This window comes from Crocuta crocuta, unplaced genomic scaffold (assembly GCF_008692635.1).
Source record: "Crocuta crocuta isolate KB4526 unplaced genomic scaffold, BGI_CrCroc_1.0 scaffold142, whole genome shotgun sequence".
NCBI classification, from domain to species: domain Eukaryota; kingdom Metazoa; phylum Chordata; class Mammalia; order Carnivora; family Hyaenidae; genus Crocuta; species Crocuta crocuta.
The window spans coordinates 562,466-575,377 of NW_027528892.1; positions in this window are offsets into that span (position 1 = coordinate 562,466).

Sequence of the window (12,912 nt, forward strand, 5' to 3'; positions counted from 1 at the left end):
GACTTCCAGCTTCTGGTGGGCATGGAGAAGCTTGCAAGTCGCCCCTGCAGCCTGGCCGTGGGTAAAGAGCTGGACAGACAGAGAAGTGTACACTTCTTGTTGGATTCGAAATGGAAGCGAGGTCACAGAGCAGCGCTCTGACCCTCTCGTTGCAGAGGCCACCCCGAGAATGACAACGGCAGGAGCCGAGGAGCTGCAGCCCTGCGCCAGGTGGGGAAGGCCCGCTGGGGCACGTCTGAGGGTTAGAGGGTCCGGCAGCTGACAGTGGGGGCCGGATCATGGGGGACCCGCACTTGTGTGAGTTTCACCTACCCAGTTCTCCTAGTGAAGAGCCAGGAAAACTCCAGAAGCAGGGGGAGGGGAAAGGAGCCAGTTTCACATACACCAGAGTGCCGTGTTCTCAACAAGGCCAGGAGGGGGAGCTAGTTCAGAGCCTAACTAATCTGGAGGAGGAGAAAACACCCGGCCGCAGCCCCCTGTGTCCACCCTGTGCCCACGGGGGCAGGGGGGCTGAGAAGCCTGTGAGGGTCACAGCCCAGGGGCACAGGCTCCCGGAAAACGGAGCCCTAATCCTAGGACCAAAGGAGGCACCTCGCCACCGAGTCACTAACAGCCTGTTTTTAGCAGTTCCTTTGCCCAGCACATCATGGCCAGCCCTGCAGAACAAGGCGTACCACAGACGCAGAAAAACAGTTTTGAGAGAGCCAGCAACATCAGAACCAGACATAGCTATTGCAGGAATGTTGGGATCATCAGATCAGGAATTTAAAAAAAAAATTTTTTTTAACATTTATTTTGTAGACACAGAGTGTGAGCAGGGGAGGGGTAGAGAGTGAAGGAGACACAGAATCGGAAGCAGTCTCCAGGCTCTGAGCTGTCAGCCCCCGACATGGCGCTCGAACTAATGAACCGCGAGATCATGACCTGAGCCAAAGTCAGATGCAAGCTCAACCATCTGAGCCACCCAGGCGCCCCCAGATCAGAAGTTTTAAACAACCATGATTCAAATGCTAAGGGCTCTCTCAGATAAAGTACAGGGCATTCGAGACCAGATGGGCAATGTCAGGATAGAGATGAAAGCCCTAAGAAAGGCTTGAAGCTCTAGAGACCAAAACCAAAAACAAGACGACAAAAAAATAATTGGAATCAGGAACTTGAAGAGATATCTGCACTCCTGTGTTCATTGCAACGGTATTGCCAATAACCAAGACTTGAAAGCAATCTGAATGTCCCTTGGTGGATGAATAGATTAAAAACAATTTTTAACATTTATTTATTTTTGAAAGAGAGAGAGCATGGGCAGGGGAGGGGCAGAGAGAGAAGGAGACATAGAATCCGAAGCAGGCTCCAGGCTCTGAGCTGTCAGCACAGAGCCCCATGCGGGGCTCGAACTCATGAACCATGAGATCATGACCTGAGCCAAAGTCAGGCGCTCCACCGACTGAGCCCCCCAGGCGCCCCACTGGATGAATAGATTTTTAAAAAGTGTCATATACGTACCCTTGAATATTATTCAGGCTTAAGAGAAGAAGGAAATCTTGCCATTTGAGATAACATGGGTGAACCCAGAAGACATTTTGCTAAGTGAGGTGAACCAGACACAGGACAAACCTTGCATAATCTCACTTATGTGAGGAATCTAAAATAGACTTCTAGAAGCAGAGTGTATATGGCGACTCCTAAGAGCTTGGAGGAGGACAAACAAGGAAGTACTCGTCAAAGGGTACAAAGTTTTAGTTACGCAAGACGAGTGAGTACTAGAGATTTACTAGTAGTGACTACATAGTGGCTGTAGTCAGCAGGACTGTGTTATATACTGGAAAACCTGGCTGAGAAGGTAGATCTTTGGTTAAGTGTTCTTATCACAAAATAATAATGATGATAATAACTGAAGAGGGTTGGAGGAAACTTTTGGAGGTGATGGATACGTTTCTGCCGTACATCGTGGTGATGGTTTTGCAGGTGTATACTTGTCTCCAGACTCTTCAAGTAGACGTTAAGTATGTGCAACTTTTAATATGTCAGTCATACCTCAATGTTTTTGTTTTGGTGTTTGTTTTTGTAAGCAACTTCCGTAGGGAAATGTAACTTCTCGGGGCCAGAGCTGAAAATAGAACTCATGTCTCTTCAGGGGGCGCCTGGGTGGCTCAGGCGGTTAAGCATCCAACTTTGGTCCAGGTCATGATCAGGTCATGGGTTCAAGCCCCATGTCGGGCTCTGTGCTGACAGCTCAGAACCTGGAGCTGCTTCAGATTCTGTCTCCCCACTCGCACTCTGTCTCTCTCAAAAATAAATAAACATTAAAAAAAGAAAACCCTCATGTCACTCCAAAAAAAGAAGAAGAAAAAGAAGAAGAAGAAGAAGAAGATCTAGAGACCAAAACCCTGTGACAGAAATGAAGAATGGCTTTTGATAGGTTTGTTGGTGGACTGGACACGGCTGAAGGAAGAGCCTCGTTATTTGAGGATTCACCAACAGAAGCTTTCTGAACTGTAAAGTGAACAGAAAAAAAAAAGAAAAGAAAAGGCTGGAACAACACAGCCCAGGGTATCCAAGGACTGGGGACATGGCATGAGCACAATGAGATTATTAGGAGAAGAAAGAAAGAGACAGAAGAGAAATACAAGAAATAACGACTGAAAAGTTCCCCCCAAATTAACGTCAACGCAAACCACAGATCCAGCAGGCTCAGAGAATAGCAAGCAGGAAAACATCAAAAGCAAAGAAAGCAAAAAACAAAACCCCGAAAACCCTGCCCCTACACGTAGCATTTGCAAAGTATAAAGAGAGTAAGAAAATCTTGAAGGAAGCCAGAGGAAAAGGCACCTTACTTCGAGAGGAGCAAAAAGAATTGCATCTGACTTCTTGGAAACCGTGTAGGCAAGAAGAGTGTAATGAAATATTGAAGGTTTGAGGAGGAAAAAAATAAAACACCGACCTAACATTCTGGACCCTGAGAAATGATCCTTCAAAAGTGAAGAAGAAAAGACTTTCTCAGACAAACAAAAATGGAGGGGATTTTGTTACCAGTGCATCTGTCTTGCAAGAAATGTTACAAGAACATCTTTAGCGAGAAGGGAGGTGATGTGGATCAGACACTCGGGTCTACGTGGAGAAAGGCAAAGCATCGTAGGAGGAATAAGCCAAGGCAAAAATAAAAGTTTTAATTGTGATGTCTTAAATCATCTAGCAGATAACGGTTGGGACGGCTGTGGCAACAGTGTATTTGGGTTCTGTTTGCTTATGTGCGTGTGTGTGTACGTGTTTATGTGCAAGTGAAATGAACCAGCGTGGTACAAGCAATGGCAGGGACGGGTTGGGGTTATTTATGATAAAATTCTCCCGGTCCTTACCTGTCACCCACAGTTTTAAGCTCTTGCTGGGGTGTGAGGCCTGGAAGGGAGCCTTGATTTGGTAGTGTGCACGTCTGTAGCTCCCGCTGTCCCTGACTCTCACAGTCCAGAAGGTGAGGTTAGCCACATTCCCTGACGGCCTCTGGACGTCTGTAAGCTCAGGATTGCCCTCCTTCAGCAAAGCAAACATCATAATTGCAGTCACGAGGTCTGTCTTCTGGCACTGCAAGTCACGGTGACTCCTGGTGTCACCATCAGGCTCATCTGAGTCAGGAAGGAAGGTTGAGGTAAGCTTCCTGGAAGAGAAGGAGGATCAGAAATAATGGGGCAAGTCGCCTGGGGGCTCAGTCGGTTAAGTGTCTGACTTGATTTCAGCTCGGGTCATGATCCCAGGGTTGTGGGATCAAGCCCTGCGTTGGGCTCTATGCTGAGCATGGGTCCTGCTTAAGATTCTCTCCCTCTCTCTCTCTCTCTCTCTCTNCAAGCAGGAAAACATCAAAAGTAAAGAAAGCAAAAAACAAAACCCCCAAAACCCTGCCCCTACACGTAGCATTTGCAAAGTAGAAAGAGAGTAAGAAAATCTTGAAGGAAGCCAGAGGAAAAGGCACCTTACTTCGAGAGGAGCAAAAAGAATTGCATCTGACTTCTTGGAAACCGTGTAGGCAAGAAGAGTGTAATGAAATATTGAAGGTTTGAGGAGGAAAAAAATAAAACACCGACCTAACATTCTGGACCCTGAGAAATGATCCTTCAAAAGTGAAGAAGAAAAGACTTTCTCAGACAAACAAAAATGGAGGGGATTTTGTTACCAGTGCATCTGTCTTGCAAGAAATGTTACAAGAACATCTTTAGCGAGAAGGGAGGTGATGTGGATCAGACACTCGGGTCTACGTGGAGAAAGGCAAAGCATCGTAGGAGGAATAAGCCAAGGCAAAAATAAAAGTTTTAATTGTGATGTCTTAAATCATCTAGCAGATAACGGTTGGGACGGCTGTGGCAACAGTGTATTTGGGTTCTGTTTGCTTATGTGCGTGTGTGTGTACGTGTTTATGTGCAAGTGAAATGAACCAGCGTGGTACAAGCAATGGCAGGGACGGGTTGGGGTTATTTATGATAAAATTCTCCCGGTCCTTACCTGTCACCCACAGTTTTAAGCTCTTGCTGGGGTGTGAGGCCTGGAAGGGAGCCTTGATTTGGTAGTGTGCACGTCTGTAGCTCCCGCTGTCCCTGACTCTCACAGTCCAGAAGGTGAGGTTAGCCACATTCCCTGACGGCCTCTGGACGTCTGTAAGCTCAGGATTGCCCTCCTTCAGCAAAGCAAACATCATAATTGCAGTCACGAGGTCTGTCTTCTGGCACTGCAAGTCACGGTGACTCCTGGTGTCACCATCAGGCTCATCTGAGTCAGGAAGGAAGGTTGAGGTAAGCTTCCTGGAAGAGAAGGAGGATCAGAAATAATGGGGCAAGTCGCCTGGGGGCTCAGTCGGTTAAGTGTCTGACTTGATTTCAGCTCGGGTCATGATCCCAGGGTTGTGGGATCAAGCCCTGCGTTGGGCTCTATGCTGAGCATGGGTCCTGCTTAAGATTCTCTCCCTCTCTCTCTCTCTCTCTCTCTGTCTCTCCCTCTCTCTCTCCTTCTCTCCCCCTCCCTCTCTTTCCCTCCCTCCCTCCTTCCCTCCCTCTCTCTCCCTCCATCACTCTTCCACACTCGATCTCGCTCTCAAAAATAAAAATAAAAAAAGAAGTAATGGGGAGAATGGGGCACACGGGTGACTCAGTTGGTTAAGCCTCCAACCCTGGTTTTTGGCTCAGATCATGATCTTGTGGTTCGTGAGTTCAAGCCCCGTGTCGGGCTCTGTGCTGTCAGCATGGAGCCTGCTTGGGATTCTCTCTCTCCCTTTCTCTCTGCCCCTCCCCCACTTGCACACTCATTCACTCTCTCTCAGAAATTTTAAAAAATAACGGGAAGAAGCTCAGGGTCCCCCTCATCCCTGATGTTCTCGAGGGGCTTTTCTTGGGCGTGTGAACCAAAGGTTCCAGACCCAGCTTTGCCCGCTTGTGGGCAGAGTCCTGCACAGAGCGATCAGGGCCCCTCATCAGCCCCTGATAAAACCAGTGTTCTGAGATTGCTCCTGCCGTCCTCAAGCTTGGTGTGGGGGAGGGGATCACTTCGTGCCCTCTCTTCTGAGTTCTTCCCTCATCCTCTCATGCGGGAGGGATGGATGGATCAAGCAAGACGCTGAGACCCTTCGTTCTCTCACCTGTAACCACGACAAGGACATCACTGGCTAGTGGACATTGATGGGGGCCTCCGTCTGGAAATATTTGCAGGCATATTTCCCAGAATCTTGCTGATGCAGATGAACGAGGGGGACTTCAACCGTTCTTCCTTTTTTTTTTTTTTTAATTTTTTTTTAATGTTTTATTTATTTCTAGGAGAGAGAGAGAGAGACAGCGTGAGCAGGGGAGGGTCAGAGAGAGAGGGAGACACAGACTGAAATAGGCTCCAGGCTCTGAGCTGGCAGTCAGCACAGAGCCCGACGCGGGGCTCGAACCCACGAACCGCGAGATCATGACCTAAGCGAAAGTCGGACACTTAACCGACTAAGCCACCCAGGCGCCCCTCAACCGTTCTTCCTGAGACATCCACGGACACCATGGACTTGGAGGGTAGTGGGATACTTCCATTGCCGAAAATAAATTCCACATTTTTGACTTGCATCCAGCATCTTAGGGTCACGTTACTCTCGGCAGGTACAAAGATGGGCAGCGCCCTGAGAAAGGGTTTGGGGAGTGTTCCTGGAAAGAAGCAGAGCCCAAGGCTGGATTTGATGGACTCACCGATTCTCTGGAAGCCCTTTGATGAGATCTCACCTCGCACCTGTCAGAGTGGTTCTCCTCCAGAAAACAAGAGACAACGGGTGTTGGCAAGGATGTGGAGAAAAGGGAGCGCTGTGCACTCTCGGTGGGAGCATAAGCAGCAGTCACTGTGGAAAACAGTGTGGAGCCTCCTTGGAAAATTAAAAATGGAACTACCCTATGATCCAGCCATCCCATTCTGGGAATATATCTCAAAATAACAAATACTAACTCAGAAAGATCTCTGTGCCCCCATGTTTGCTGCAGCATTATTTACAACAGCTAAGGCATGGAAACAACCTAAGTGTCCAGCGATGAGTGAGTGGGTGAAGAAAATTTGGTGCGTGCATGTATAATGGAATATTATTCACCCATAAGAAAGAAGGAAATACTTCCCCTTGTGTCGATATGGATAGATCTTGGAAGCATGATGCTAAGTGACACTGTATGATGTCAGTTATATGAGGAATCTAAAAAAGGGAGGTAGAGAAAGAAAGAAATCATAGACACAGACAGCAGATTGATGGTGGAATAGATGAAGGTGGTCAAAAGGTCCAAACATCCAGTTACAGAATTAGTCTTGGGGATGTGATGTACAGCATAGTGACTGTAGTTAATGGTACTGTGTTGTGTATTGGAAAGTTGTTAAGAGGGGCACCTGGGTGGCTCAGTCCATTGAGCGTCCAGCTTCAGCTCAGGTCATGATCTCACGGTTCATGAGTTGGAGCCCCGCGTCGGGCTCTGTGCTGACAGCTCGGAGCCTGGAGCCTGCTTCAGATTCTGTGTCTCCCTCTCTCTCTGCCCCTCCCCCACTCACACTCTGTCTCTCTCTCTCTCTCTTTCTCAAAAATAAATAAAAACATTAAAAAAAATTCTTAAGTTGCTAGGAGAGGAGATCTTAAAAGTTCTCATAAGAAAAACCAAAGATAAACTTGTAACTGGGTGGTTATGGAGGTTAAGGACATCTATTGGGGTGATTATTTCCTAATTGTACAAATTTTGAATCATTGTGTTTTACACCTGAACTAATATGTAAAGTGANACCTGGAGAGGAAATTGGGGCTATGGAACGAAAGTAAGGAGGAAGTCACCAGAAAACACTCACCACTGGTCTCCCTGCTTCCTTGGCCAGTGCACAGCCCTGCAAGAGAAGCGTCTGTGAGGCCTGAGCCCCTGCCTGGAGCCGTCCCGTGGGCCCCCTGGGGGGCTGGCGCTGAGACTGGACTCTGGAGGCCATGCATCTGGGGTTCTCGTTTCCCCACGCCCGCCTCTGGCTTCAGCTCTGCCCTCAGCTCCTGCCCTGTTTCTCCCAGAAGGTCTCCTGCGCGGCTCATGCTTCTCACAGTCCCAGGGCCTCTCCTGGCTCCACAGATACTCCAAAAGTCCTTCCAGTCACGTTCAAGCCACTTCTTCTCAGCGTTTGCTGTTAGAGGCTGTGTTCTACTTCCTTGATCACCCTCCTCCAGGAAGAAGATAGGACTGTGCAAGACATCAGTGAGCCTGGGGATGGACAGCTGCTGGCTTACCTCCCAAGGACCTCAGTACCAAGTGGGTCTGGGAGCCTCCAGTCTCCTCTGGAGTGAGAGTATCCCCCATAGGGGGCGCCTGGGGACTCCATCTGTTGAGCCTCCGACTCTTGATTTCGGCTCAGGTCATGATCTCACACTTAGAGAGGTCGAGCCCCCATCAGGCTCTGATGCTAAAAGTGTGGAACCTGCTTGGGATTCTCTCTTTTTCTCCCTCTCTGCTCCTCTCGACTTTATACACTCTCTCAAAATGAATAAACTAAAAAAAAAAAAAGTGTCCCCCATAATGAAGGTTTTCTTGGTGCCTTGGGAGACATAAATTAAGGCAGAAACAATTTGGTCATAAAGTTAGGGTTTATAAAAGTCTGTGTACCTCATGCCATGGGAGATACGAGTCACTCCCTGTGAGCAGCTGGAAGGCAGGGACTCAGTATTCGCGTCGTGAGCATCCCAGTGTCTGCACAGTGGGTCCTGGCACACAGTAGGACCTCAAGGGATGCACACTGACCAGCTGATGAGATGCCCAGTGTAAGCACAGCTCGGATTTTATAAGGAGGGTGAAAAATACAGCCTCTTAGGACTGTTTAAGTCCTAGATTAATCTTCAAGGACCAGAAAATGACAGGCCTTTCCAGGGAGAAACTGACTCCGCGAGTCTGAGTGGCGCTGGGTCCTCTACTGCGGCGTAGTCTTCTTTGGAGATGATGGGTATCCGTTCTTCTCCTTTGTATTCCTGGCACCGTCCAGAACTCTCCGTACAGTAGCTGGTCAGTTCGTTCAAACATTGCCAACTACAACTGTTCTCCTTCCTGCCTGTGGCCGCCATGTCTCCCACACCCATGCGGCTGGAAGGGGCCACAAGCCTTCTGTGGGGAGAGCCGGGAGGACGGCCTCAGCCTTTAGGGCCGAACGGCTCCCGAGCGCACCACCTCTTCCACTGCGCGTCTGCTTCCCTCCTTTCTGCACGCAGGACGAAGCTGGCTGCGTCGCGCCCGAAACACGCCTCGTTCTCCCCGTGCCACACAGCAGCGCTGTTTGCATAACCCCGGCAGCCGGTTGTTCTTAGCACTGGCTACACAGGGGGCTCCTGGGGGATGCGTGGAAACCCCCAGACTGCTGTGACATCAGCACAGCGGTGGGCTGCGGGGGCCCCAACGCTGGTGTCCTCCACAAAAATGAGAACAATGAAAAAAGATTGCGTCTGGACTGCAACGAAGAAGCAGCAGAAACCAGGCGTGACCACAGAGAAAAGCCAGGGCGCCCCTGACCTGTGGCACTGCGCCCCCCCAGTCAGTCTGAGCGGCAGGGCGCCGTGGAGCGCGGGGCAGGAGCCCCTACCAGGGGTCGCATCCCGCCGGGGAACGGAGGGCACGACAACCCCAGCAGCCCTCACACGTGGGCATGTGCAGGCTTTGCCAGCAGGAACCCCACAGAATTCCCCCGACACTGATCCGCTGGGGCTCCTGGACACAGGAGTGGTTCCTGCCCCCAGGAGCCCCACCTGCTGCTGTGCCCAGGGTCTGGAATTGGGACCCCGCCGTGCCTGGCCAGGCCCGCTGCTGCTCTGCACCCACCCTTGGGTCCAGAGTGGAGGCTTTGCCCACTCTGGGTCCTCTGGCTGTCTTGAGCCGCCGTTTCCTTGTACCTGCAGCTGTGTGCTCCTCGCGGGGGGCTGGAGCTGGGGCCTGAGCTTGCCCTCCCTAGAGCGCGTCTATGCGGTGCGCACCATGCTGTCCAGGCCCGTGCTGGATGCTCTGCACATGCCCGGCAGCTCAGACACCACCGCAGCTGCCTGCAGGGGAAAGCATCCCCACCTAACCCGGCCCAGAAAGGCTGGAAGAGGTGACCACTTCCTCAAATGCACAGATATATATGCAGGGCCGCTCGAAGCATGAAAATGCAAGCAGACGCCACCACCAGGGAGCACGGGCATTTTCCAAGAAGAGACTCCAAAGAAACTGAGAACTACCAGTGACCTGAGAAAGGCTTTAAAACGCCCTCTACATGCAAAAGGACCCGTGTTGGCATCTCCGGGAACTCAGGAGAGCGATGCATGGACAAAAGAGCCCCCACCCCGGCCCCCCCACTGCACAGAGCCTGGTCCCTGTGCATCAGAACCCTGGTGCCTGGACCCTGCCCTGTTGTGAGGACCATGTGGGGTGGGCCAGGTGTGTGCGCTTGGGGTGATGACATACGTCTGTGCAAAGGGGGAGGAGACACCCCACAAGCCAGCTGCATGCCTGCATGGAGCAGAGGAGGCAGGTGGGGTGGTGAGGACCTGATCTCATGGACACAGAGGATGTCTGAGTGACTGCGCAGAGCAGAGGGGCAGGTGGGGTGGTGAGGACCGGATACCCCTGGACACAGACGACAGAAGTGCAGGCTGCTCTTGGCCTGGAGCCGTCAGACGAATGGGGTGGAGCAGGGACTGAGGAGTGAGACTCCAGTTCATTCTGGTTAAGCAGAGATTCCCAGCATCATGAAGTAGCTGCTAAGTGTTCTCCACCTGCCTTGTCCCGGTTGGGGACTACGTGGGTTCTGAAACCTTCATCTTCAGCTCCTGCCCGCCCTCACTCACTGCCACAGATGCTGCTGGTGAGGACGGGACCCCCTCCCTGCTTTCCCTCTGGGGCTCAAGAGCTTCACCCAATATGGTAGGAAGAACATGTTGGTTGGATACAGGCTTGACCACCTGGCTTCTCATCACACTGGCCCAGGTCACAGGACATCTCAGGTCAGCTCTGCACAGCACTTCCACAGTGATCAGAGGACACTGTTGTCAGAAGTCTCGTCTCACAGGGGCTGCCTCGGAGCCTGATAATGGGCACAGTTCTCTCAAGGACAGAAGATGCTTTCTTTCTTCACTGACAGGGGGCGGACAGTCCTCTGTGAGGGATTTCCAGTAGAAATAGCTCCTCAGCCAGGGGGAGGGGAGGATAGAAGGATTCATTTCCCCGTGGAAATAGCAGTGATCTTCCTATGAGCACGCAGCCTCGAATCACTGTGACAGCCCTGCAGACAGTTCTTATCTTTTCTGGATAAGGAAATCGGGCCCAGGCACCACGTCATGTATTTCAAATGCAGACTCCCTGCGTGTGCAGGAGAGGAGGCTCCAAAACGTGTGTTGAATTCACTCTTTTCCTGGATACAAAATTAGAAGACCTAAGAATGACATCCTTTTCATTTTCCCAAGGTGACGGTCTGATGTCAAGAGAGCCCATAGACTATCCTAGAGTCTGGGGATCAGAGAAATGTGCTAAGAACTTAGATCTAGTCATGGTGCCCCAAACCAAGCTGAGAACCTAATGCCTTTCTTGCCTGATGAAATCAGGGTTTTGGCACCTGCGCACAGACATCCTGAGCTGCACCCCATTCCACACCCAGGAAATTTTAAAACAGCTTTATCAAGATGTAATTCACTGCCATACAGTTCACCCATTTAATATATGCAATCCAACAGCTTCCCTATATTCACAGATACGTACAAATACCACACAAATTTAAAACATTTTCATGGCTTCAAAAATGACACCCCATTACTCTAAAGCTTTTGCTGTATTTCCCCACTTCTACCACCTCCAGCCCTAAACAACCACTAGCCTGCTTTTTCTGGGGCTTCCCTACTCTGGACTTTCCTATGAATGGAATCATGTCTTTTGTGGTCTTTGGGACTGGTCTTTCACTTAGCACAATGAGCTACTCCTCTTTTATGTCTTTGGAATTTCCTCTCCTCAGCATCTGGTCAGGTACCCCAAAGACATTTCTGTTTCGAAGATTCCATACTTGCATCCATCTTAATTTCCTGTTGTAATTGACTTTTCTGCTCATCTGCATGTGGTCCTGAGCAGGAACCCTCAGCTGTTGGTCTCAGGGTCTTCCTCTACGCAGTTGGGCCACTCCCACCACACAGGAGGGTTTCCAAGGGTCAGAGTGACATTTCCCATAGAGTAGAATACAAAGCACAGGTGCTGTAGGAGATGATTTTAGGCAGCGCAGTGACACGGTATTCTGTAGCTTTGATCATGGCATTAGAAAGTTATTACTCTTTCAATCAGGTTATGCCCTTTTCACATCAAGGAGAGAAGATCCATTTAAAGCTGACTTTAGAAACTTTATCTCTGGTTCATCACTCTTTGTAACTAGAAAGCGGTAGGCCATGGGCTCAGAAACCTAACAATCAACAGCATAAGACTAGCATGTCCTAACATTTTCTGCCTTTCCAAATAGCAGCTAAAGGGGTCTGTTCTTAGCAGGAACCATGAGTTTTACTCACTGGGTAGAAGGGACAGAAAAATTCTCCTGGTGCCTGAGGCTACCAGAGTGTCTACACTGAGAAAGTCTCCCAAAGATTTGCAGCCTGGGAGAACTTCCTGTCTGCCCCCAGCACCCTGAAGCAAGACTCAGCCATGATCTGATGAAAGCCAGTGCAATGAAAGGAAGCAAAAGAAATGAAGAACTACGTCTCCAAAAATCGTCTCTACTCCAATCAGAACAGGATTTTTTTTTTAATTTTTAAAATGTTTTATTTATTTCTGAGAGAGAGAGAGAGAGAGACCGTGAGCAGGGGAGGGTCAGAGAGAGAGGGAGATACAGAATCTGAAACAGGCTCCAGGCTCTGAGCTAGCTGTCAGCACAGAGCCCTACGCGGGGCTCGAACCCACAAACTGTGAGATCATGACCTGAGCCAAAGTCGGACACTTACCAACTGAGCCACCTAGGTGCCCCAAAACAGGATTTTGTTTTTGAGAGAGAAAGCGAGAGAGCATGTGGAGGAAATGGGCAGAAGGAGAGAGAGAATCTTAAGCAGGCTCCATGCTCAGTGCAGACCCCGATGTGGAGCTTGATCCCATGACCCTGATAACATGACCTGAGCTGAAATCAAGAGTCAGGTGGGGTGCCCGGGTGGCTTAGTCGGTTGAGCATCCGACTTTCGCTTGGGTCATGATCTCGCGGTTCGTGGGTTCGAGCCCCGCGTCGGGCTCTGTGCTGACTGCCAGCTCAGAGCCTGGAGCCTGTTTCAGAGTCTATATCTCCCTCTNAGGCGCCTGCCTGAGCCATCCAAGTGACTCCAAAACTGGATTTCTATAAGCGTATCTCCCGAGTTTTAAAAAAGGATCTAATAGTTCTAAAATAACAATAAGTATTTGTGAAAAAGAAAAGGATTATGAACAAACA